This window comes from Elephas maximus, chromosome 2 (genome assembly GCF_024166365.1).
Source record: "Elephas maximus indicus isolate mEleMax1 chromosome 2, mEleMax1 primary haplotype, whole genome shotgun sequence".
Classification (NCBI taxonomy): domain Eukaryota; kingdom Metazoa; phylum Chordata; class Mammalia; order Proboscidea; family Elephantidae; genus Elephas; species Elephas maximus.
The window spans coordinates 59,638,935-59,648,944 of record NC_064820.1 but is presented as its reverse complement, the minus strand read 5'-3'; positions in this window follow the sequence as shown (position 1 = coordinate 59,648,944).

Here is a 10,010-nt window from a genome sequence, read left to right as displayed (position 1 = left end):
TACGTAGTGGGAATCTTCACGCAAAAATAAAAGTAGAGAAAAAAAGGTGCTGGGTGATCTTTTCAGGACAGAGTAGCTAGAGTAACTAAGCAGGCAGAAATGGTTTATCGCCCAGAGCACTTGTCCAAACAGTGAATAAGACCCACGTGTTGACTAGAAGTCTCACATCTCAGTGATGTTAGAACACTCTTGTTTTACTATCAGGTCCAGGATATCACTAGTAAGTACACATCCGGGTCCCATCCTTCTAGGAAATTGTTTTCCTGGTGGTTTGGCCATAGGCAGAAGAAGCATGTTGACTAGTGATTGCTTTTATTAATAGAAATTTCTGTCCTCTGGAATTGGAATTGGAATCGGAAACCCTGGTGGCGTAGTGGTTAAGTGTTATGGCTGCTAACCAAGAGGTTAGCAGTTCGAATCCACCAGGTGCTCCTTGGAAACTCTATGGGGCAGTTCTACTCTGTCCTATAGGGTCGCTATGAGTCAGAATTGACTGACGGCGGGGTGGGGGGGAACTAGAATTGTAAGGTACCGTGAGGGGGAGCTCATGATTTTAAATGAATGGCTGAAAGAGAATATTTAAATACAAAGGTTCTCAGAGGCTCTGAGATTCTGATAATAGAAAAGATAGTTCTGCACAAGCACTTGTAGAACGAAAAGGCAGCCCCTGCCCTTCGCTATAGATCAAAGTGTGGATTTGCTAATTGTTTACTCCAGACTTACTAACACCAGGGCTACCTGGCCAGCATCAGAGCCTAGGAAAAGATCTGAGAGAGTCCAAGTTCCACGTTTAGAGTTGTGACTAGAAATTGCTACCCAAGGAAAATCAAGGCCAAATTGGGGTGCTCAACAAAAGACAGCGATCCCCAGGCTGCTTATTTTGCCCGTGTGAGGAGCGACTGATTGCCTACATGTCTAAGGCTGGTCCTCATCAAGGTAAATCAGCAGACATTTCTGATCAGCTTCTGGGGCCACCCAGAGCAGGTTGTATAAAGGTGAACAAGTACATACCATTCATGGAGTGTTTATTTTGTGTCATCAAATTTTTGGAAATCTCTCAGATATCAGCACCATTTTACAGATTCCTAGGGCTCAGACTGGTTGAATGACTTGCCCAGAGTCATGTGGTTGATGAAGAGCAGAACTGGATTCTAACCCTAACCCACCTCCAAAGCTCATGATCTTAACCACTATACTGAACTGCTTTTAGCAAAAACCTTGATGATGGGCAGGCCGAGGGCCAGCTTACGGAGGAATGCACTTCTTTTTCCCCAGGCCTTTCTGACTTTCCCTCGTCTCTTCCTCCCACCACCATTGTGAACAGGCCCTCAAAGTGCCCAGTATCCCCACCTCGAGCCTTAAGCCCAGAGCAGTGTTTCTTAATCAGGATCTTTCCTCACACCTTCATCTGAGTTAAGAGCTGGGGCTTGCCCTCCCTTGCTAGCACATCCTTTGCTCTGAAGCCATATAGCAACACCAAGGCCTGTAGGGGAGGTGAATGTGCCCGGTTCCTGAGGATAATGCATTTTAACGTGATTCCTCACAACTAGACCAATAAGCAACATCATGATAAACAGAAAAAATTGAAGTTGTCAAGGATTTCATTTTACTTAGGTCCACAATCAATGCCCATGGGAGCAGCAGTCAAGAAATCCAATGACGTATTACATGATGCAAAAGTCCTCATTAAAGTGTTCAAAAGCAAAGACGTTACTTTGAGGAATAAGTTGCACCTGACCCAAGCCATGGTATTTTCAATTGACTTATATGCATATGAACGCTGGACAATGAATAAGGAAGACCAAAGAAGAATTGATACCTTTGAATCACAGTGTCGGTGAAGAATACTGAATATACCGTGGACTGCCAGAAGAATGAACAAATTTGTCTTGGAAGAAGTACAGCCAGAATACTCCTTGGAAGCAAGAATGGCGAGACTTTGTCTCACATTACTTTGGACATGTCATCAGGAGGGACCAGTGCCTGGAGAAGGACATCATGCCTGGTAAAGAAGAGAGCCAGGGAAAAAGAGGAAGACCCTCAATAAGGTTGATCAACACGTGGCTGCAACAATGGGCTCAAGCATAACAACCATTATGAGGATGGTGCAGGACCGGGCAGTATTTCATTCGGTTGTACATAGGGTGACTATGCGTCAGAACTATCTCCTCGGCACCTAACAACCACCACCACCTACAGTTTCATAATCTTGACCAACGAAAAGATCCTCTAATTGTGGAATCTGGCCCACTGCATCCGGTGGCAAAGGATATGAGGGCAAGAGACCCTTCCTGAGTATGGAACCACACTCTGTTCCAAGTGGTTGTGCCGTAGAATTTCTGGGCACTGCAGCCAAGTGCACAAACTGGACAGTATTTCCACATGGAGCTGCTTCCATTTGGCCTCCAGCTTCTCCTGATCATCTCCCTGCAAATCCACTAGGGAGCAGCATTGGCAACTGCGAAAAACATGCACAGTCCAGCTGCTTGGACCATTTTTCCCCACATTTGCTTTCCCGACTCCGTGGCCCTTCCCGGCCCTTCTGTGACTCTCTTTTCTGCTGCTCGTAGCCTCCTCCCCAGCTATACAATTTTTATCATTCCTGAAACATACAGTCCTTTGCACATGATTTCCTGTCACCTCCCAGCCTTTGTATGTGATTTCTTATCCTAAAATGTTCTCCAACTCCAATCCCTTGTTTAGCTGGAAAAGAATCAAACAGCTCTTCCTTGGTGGCACCTTGCATGATTCTCTTCCTTCCTCTTCCCCCACCCCACCCCACTCCACCCAGTTTAGGGCGCCCTCCGTCCTGAGGGCGCCCTCTGCAGGCAGGGAACCTGTCTCAGTCATCTCTGGGTCCCTGGTACTTAGCAGGTTGTTGTTATTTGCCTTCCAGTCAATTCTGACTCATGGCTGCCTCACGTGTTAGAGTAGAACTGCTCCATAGCATTTTCTTGGCTGTAATTGTAACAGAAGCAGATCACCAGGCCTTTTCTTCCACAGTACTGCTGGGAGGATTCAAACCACCAACCTTTGGTTTGCAGTCTAGCACAAACTATTTGCACCACCTAGTGACCTTTCAGCACCTAGCATAGTATTGAGAACATAATAAAACCCAAAAAAACAAACCCATTTCAGTCAAGTTGACACTATAGGACAGAGTAGAACTGCCCCAGAGGGTTTCCAAGGAGTGGCTGGGCTGGTGGATTTGAACTGTCAACCTTTTGGTTAGCAGCCATAGCTCACTATAGCTCTTAACCATTGCACCACCAGGGCTCTGAGAATAGGTGCATGGTAAATCTTGCAAATATGAAATGATGAAAGAATGAGTAGAAAGAACAGGTTTTTAAAGGCTTCTGTTATTATTAAAATGTGTCTTCCCTGCGTTTCACCCAGAATTGCCTAGTGCCCACGGGCAAAGAGTCGCCCTCCTCCCATCTCCAACTTGGAAGCATATGATTTCCATCCCCACCCCACCCCCACCAGGGGCAAAAGCTTTTTAAAGCTAAATATTTACTCAGTGAGTCAAAAAAGCAAAAATTCAGAGAAAATTAGAGCTCACTCAAACCTTGTGAAATAATTCTATCCAAATTGAAATCAAATGTGAAGCATTTGGACATGCGGTCTTTCCTTGTCACCAGAAAGGATTCCCTTTTTGAATCATCAGTGGAGTTTCCTGGAGCATATCCCAAGTGCTTCCATCTCGTCGTCTGACACACAGCACAGCTTGGCCATGATGAAGCTGTCCTTCAAAAAGGTATTCCAAGCCACAAGTATCCACTTGTGTAATATTAACATAACTTCCTCCCAACTATCTTATAAATGCATATTTATCATCTCCAAAATGGAACCTCCTACTATTTTGTTTTTTAAAGTGATCTTTAAAAAACTTGTTAACAATGAAATCTAATATATTTAATCGTGAGCTCATACCTCAGGAATAGTTATTAAATTTTGCTCTTTGCCTTTGGCTCCTTTTGTGTTGATTTCTTCTGGAGCTCTCCATACCTCTCCCAAACTAGCCTCAGGGAGGTCATTTTGGAAAAATGGGTCTTTCCCAAGCAGAACTTTTATTTGCAAAGTAATTTAGAGAGTCTGTAATATGAGAAACTTTGTAAGGACTTAACCATTAGGGAGTTCCCTCTTTACAGGGGAATGATTTCAGGGGAAAATACTCACTTTGTATCCAGGCAACATCTGTTCATCAGGCATGCATGCGTTCCTAAAAGAGAACTTTGTGTGGTGACAGACATGCACTGGTGAAGAAGAGGGGGACCAGTGTCTGCAAACTGTTTTCAAGCCAATGTTGCTTCACTCCTCTGGGTCAGATTAAACTATAATTCTTTTCTTCTTGGTGGCAATGAGATTTAATTTCCAGGACTGGCCAAAATAATTGCTTTTGAACTCTCTGAACAACATCCAGATATTATCTGCCCTGCTTTTATTTCACCCTTTGCCAAAGGTGTGATTTCCTCAAGCAACCAAGGACCCCTTCCCCAAGTTGTCATATCTCCCTTAGTCTCAGCGTGGACAGAGGGATTTATCTGCAATCCACAGATGAGCACTAGGGAGAGGTAATTGGACACTTGTACAACTCCTGGTGCAGAAAGGGGAACATCCAGGGTGACATCTTGTCATAGATCTCTGACCTCAGTTGGGGCAGTTTCAATAGAGACATCCAATCACAGCCCTTATACTGCGTTTGAGGTAACAGAGCAGGTCTCTTCTCCAACTGTTGTTGTTAGGTGCCATCGAGTCCATACCGACTCATAGTGACCCTTTGTACAAAAGAATGAAACACTGCCCAGTCCTGCACCATCCTCACAATCTTTGTTATGCTCGAGCCCATTGTTGCAGCCACTGTGGCAATCCATCTCATTAAGGGTCTTCCTCTTGTTCGCTGACTCTCTACCAAACATGTCCTTCGCCAGGGACTGGTCCCTTCTGATGACATGTCCAAAGTATGTGACACAAAGTCTCACCATCTTTACTTCCAAGAATTATTCTGGCCATAGGAGGCTCTGTCTGGATAAAGAAGTCAGGAAGGTGAAGGAGAGGTTACCCCACTTTTCATGTTGTAGATGAAGTGAGGCTCCAAGGAGAAACGTCCTGACATATTCAGGTTCTGGGTTCCTAGTCCTTGAAACCAGGCCCTACCTTCTCTTTAGGACGACCGGTTTCTGTTCTAGGGAGGCCACTCTGTTACTGCCTGGGGCTCGTGTACTTGAGCGGAGTCAACAGCAGCATGTTGGGCTGTGCCCCGAGACTCATGGGAGTGCTGTGCCTGGGACAGCTGGGTGGGTGGGGCCTACAGCAAGTTAGGTTTCCAGGAGTATGACTAGACTGAGACCCAACAAGTGTCTCTCCAGACTTCCACTAATGAGAAAGGGCTGAGAAATGCCTCATTTCCTCTTTTAAGAGAATTGTAGACAATTCATTTCCACTTTCCCAATATCTGCCTCCACCTTTATTGCAGCATCAACTGCCTAACCTCCCCAGAATACTGCCCTGGGACTGCTGGCCTGGACGGATGCCTCCTGGTTTACCACCAGTATCAGGGAAAATGGCACTCAGCACAGGGGGTAGAAAAATGTGGCACTCTTGCCCCAGACACTCCGCAGGTTCTCAGTAACAGGTTCATACCCCTCTCATGTTCAGCTCTCCTCAGTTACACAGATAGACCCACACAGAAACAAACAAGTAATATAATGCAAGGTTACCCATCAGAAGGAGCATGGACTTTGGAGGCAAACTTGGTACAACTTCTCTAACAGTTACCAAATCTGCAATAATAACAACAGCGAAAGCTATTATTCATTGGGCACCTACTATTGCCAAGCACTGTGTTAAGTACAGTGCAATCATTACATCATTTCATCTTCCCTTAATCTTATGCAGTAATCCTACTATTTCCCCCAGTGTACAGATAAGGGAACTGAGGCTTAGAGAGGTGGAAAAACTCATGCAAGACCATAGATAACTAGATAGCAAAGCCGGGGTTCACAATTAGACTTCACTCCAGTGCTCCTGCTTCAAATCACTATGCTTTACCTTAAAAGTGGGGGACCACCTCTTACACCACCATGCATCTCTCAGTTTGTTGCACTATGATGGTTTGCATGTCACTAGGATGCTGGAAGCTATGCCACCCGTATTTCAAATACTTCCAGGGTCACCCATGGTGGACAGGTTTTAGCAGAGCTTCCATACTAAGACTGATAAGGAAGAAAGGTCTGGTGATCAGCCAATGAAAACTCTATGGCTTATAATAGAACACTGTCCTATCAATATAGTGCCGGAAGATGAGCCCCTAGGTTGAAAGACATTCAAAATACACAGTGGATGCAACAATGGGCTTAAGCATACGAACAATCACGAAGATAGTGCGGGTCTGGGCAATGTTCCGTCCCATTTACATGAGTCAAAGCCAACTTGACAGCAATTGACAACAGCCCTTAAGGACTGGCCAGGTGAGTATTAAATGAAATAATCTTTGAAAAAAACACATAGAACAGTGCATGTTAAACAAATACATGTTCGGTACCTATCTGCTAAATCTGGCACTCCTACCAGGTTGCATCCTCAGCTCCTCCAGTTTCCATGTTCTCATGCTTCCTGCTGTCTGCACCTGCGTCCCCTCTTAGGTGGCTTACCTTCAACCTGCTGGAGCCCCTTGGCCTCCAAAAACCAAAAACCAAACCCACTGCCTTTGAATCAATTCCAACTAATAGCAACCCTATAGGACAGAATAGAACTACACTATAGGGGTTCTGAGGCTGTAATCTTTATGGAAGCTGACCACCACATCTTTCTCTGGAGGAACGGCTGGAGGGTTTGAATCACCAACCTTTCTCTTAGCAGCCTAGCACTTAACCACTGCACCACCAGGGCTCCTTGGCAACAATAAGATGATACTTTGATCTCTGGGCTTGGTTTCTGTCTCTAGCTCCCACTTGGTTCTGGTCTCAGATGAGGCTGGTCCATGGGCCAGGAATACTGAGAAACAGACCAACACGGGCATCTCTCAAGAAGGTTAACACAGGAGAACGAGGCTTTGATTGGGGCCTGGAAAAGGTGCTTCTGGCCTCAGACTGAGCAGAGTCCCAGTGAGCAGAGTCTGACCTCCACAGGTGGCTCAGGTGTGAGCCCCACCAGCCCAGGGACATAGGATTCAGAAGCACCAACCACAGTTTCAGTTCAGGAATCTGGGGGGGGGGTGATCTGCAGCCAACACTAATGGATAAGTGTGGGGCCAACAGTCCCCAGAAGGCAGCGTCATAGCCTCAAGCAGTTCCCCAGCAAGGGGTGGCAGCAGCAGCTACTGTAGCCCAAGACGGAAAATTTCAGCCCAGAGGGAAGTAAAAAGCTGTAGCTCTAGAGAGACCCTGTGTGCAATGAAGCACTGGAGTGTCAGAAACTTGGTGCTCAGATGGAAATAGACATTAAGAGATTTTTACTATACTGTTGTTATGGAATGAATTGTATCCCCCCAAAACATACGTTGAAGTCGGAGTGGAAATTATCAAAACCCCACTTCTCACTTCCCTGATACCAAACTGTGTTGATCAACCCAAAATCAATTTATTATCAATTTGGTTCCACTTCTTTTCTGACACCGATTGCACTGCAGCATTTCTCCCTCTGATGCTGACCACCTGGAGCTGCATCAGACCTCACCAGTTATGAAGCACAGTCCTCCAGACTGCCAACTCAGTGCTAGCCCTCAGATGCCAGCTGCAAGCTTCAGAGTCCCCATGACACCCTCACTTCTGCACTGTTGACTACAAATTTGGAGTTTTTCCATGACTCCTTCAGGATGCCGGCCACAGGCTTGGGGCCCTCTAGGCTCCCTCACTTCTGACCTTCTGGCTACAAATCCTCTACCCCCTCAGGATGCCAGCCATAAGCTCCAGGGTTCTCAGCCCCGCTTGCTTCTGACCTGCTGGCTTCTACTACTCCTTCGGGTTCCATAATTAGCTAGAATCATTCACAGAACTCAGAAAAGCACTATACTTCTGATTATAGTTTTATCACAGGTAAAAGGCTACAACTCAGGACCAGCATAAAGAGATGCATAGGGTGAGGTCTGGCAGGGTTCCAAAAAGGGCTGTGCTACCCCTCCCCCCAAGTGCATCAATGTCTTTCACCAACCAGGAAGCCCAAGGAACTTCCGTGTCCAGAGCCTTCATTGGGGCCTCATTACCTAATCATGATTGATTGAATTAGCCCACTTCACCTGAGGGAGGCTGGTATCAGGAGGTGGTTTCTCTGGGTTAGCCAGTCCCTACCGGAGTCATCTCATTAGCATGAACCCTTAGGTGTGGTCTGGAGGCCTGATCAAAGACAATTCAATCACTGGGAAAATTCCAAGGTTTTAGAGGCTATCTCTCACAAACCAAAGAGGAATACCGAAGAGAATACCCAGAGACTTCACAGGAAAGCCATGGGATGATGGAGTTATACTGCAAGCCAAGGAATGCCTGGAGCTACCAGAAACCAGGAGAGACAAGAAAGGACCTTTCCCTGGAATATTCGGAGAGAACGTGCCCTCCTGACACACTGAATTCAGAATATTAGCCCACAGCTCTATGAGACAATAGATTTGTTCTCATAAGCCACCCACTCATGGTACTTTGTTAAGACAGCCATCTGCAGGAAACTAATACAGCTGGCAACTCAAATAAAAGCTGACGACTAGGGCTGCCTCCACTGCATATTTCTAAAATATGCAAGAAGCCTTCAGTGTATTTTCCCCTTGCACATGGTAAACACGGTGCCTTAACTAACCCCTACTGAGACATTTTTCTCAAGGTAAGGTCATGGTGTTGACAAAATTGTTTTGAGTCTCCTGGAATCCAGATTTCTGTATTAACCCACCCAGGCTATCTGCCCTTAGGTGTCCCTTTTGAACCCTATAGGAACTGGTTTCCTGGAGTCACCTTTGGGTCAGGCAATAGCCTAATAAGCAGTTCAACAGAGACCATTTAGGCTTAGGGGTTGGAATTGTTTTGAAAATTATCTATGTGCAGCCTGCTTTGAGAAGCAGGAAACCCAGGGTCCAACCTGAGGCTGTTTCAGCGTGTATGGAATGTCATTGATGGCTGTTTCAATAACCTGCCTTGTGCTCTGATGTTATCTCTTGAGAGAGTAACATAACAAAGACCTATATAACCCACTTTCACTGTTGCCTCTTTGGAGCGCCTTCCCAACATGTGTGGGTGATGCAACCCAATTCAAATTCTATCTACTCAAAATAAATATATTCTGCTACACTAAGTTTTGGTGTTTCTCTAAGCATTTAGGTTTTTGACAGTGTCCAGACCGCTGGCATAAGACTGAAACCAAGGAAATTTCCCCATCTATTCTCCTTTTGGCCAACCCTAGGACCTAGTTCTGGGAACAGGATTTTGTCTGTGATCTCAACCCTAGGGGCTGGGGATTGGTTATTGTCTATATTCATGGATGGAGGGCTAGAACTCTGATAATTTTGTGTGACCTATTGTGGTAGGAAGAACAACCAAAGATGTTCATGTCCTAATCCCCAGAACCTGTGAATCTTTCTGGTTGTGATCAGAGGGAGATGTGACAGCAGAAGAACAGTCAGAGAGATGCAACATTGCTTGCTTCAAAGATGGAAGAAGGAGGTCATGAGCCAAGGGATGTGGGTGGCCCCTAGAAGGTGAAAAAGGCAAGGAAATGGATTTTCCCCTAGAGCCTCTAGAAAGGAATGTAGCTCTGCCAACACCAGTGAGGCCCATATTGGACTTCTAAACTACAGAACATTTTAAAAACAAATTTGTGTTGTTTAAGGTGCTAAATTTGTGATAATCTGTTATAGCAACAATAGAAAGCTAATACCAATTGTCTTGGTTATGTAGTGCTGCTATAACAGAAATACCACAAGTGGATGGCTTTAACAGAAGTTCATTCTCTCACTGTCCAGCAGGCTAGAAGTCCGAATTCAGGGCACCAGCTTCAGGGGAAGGCTTTCTCTGTTGGCTCTGGAGCAA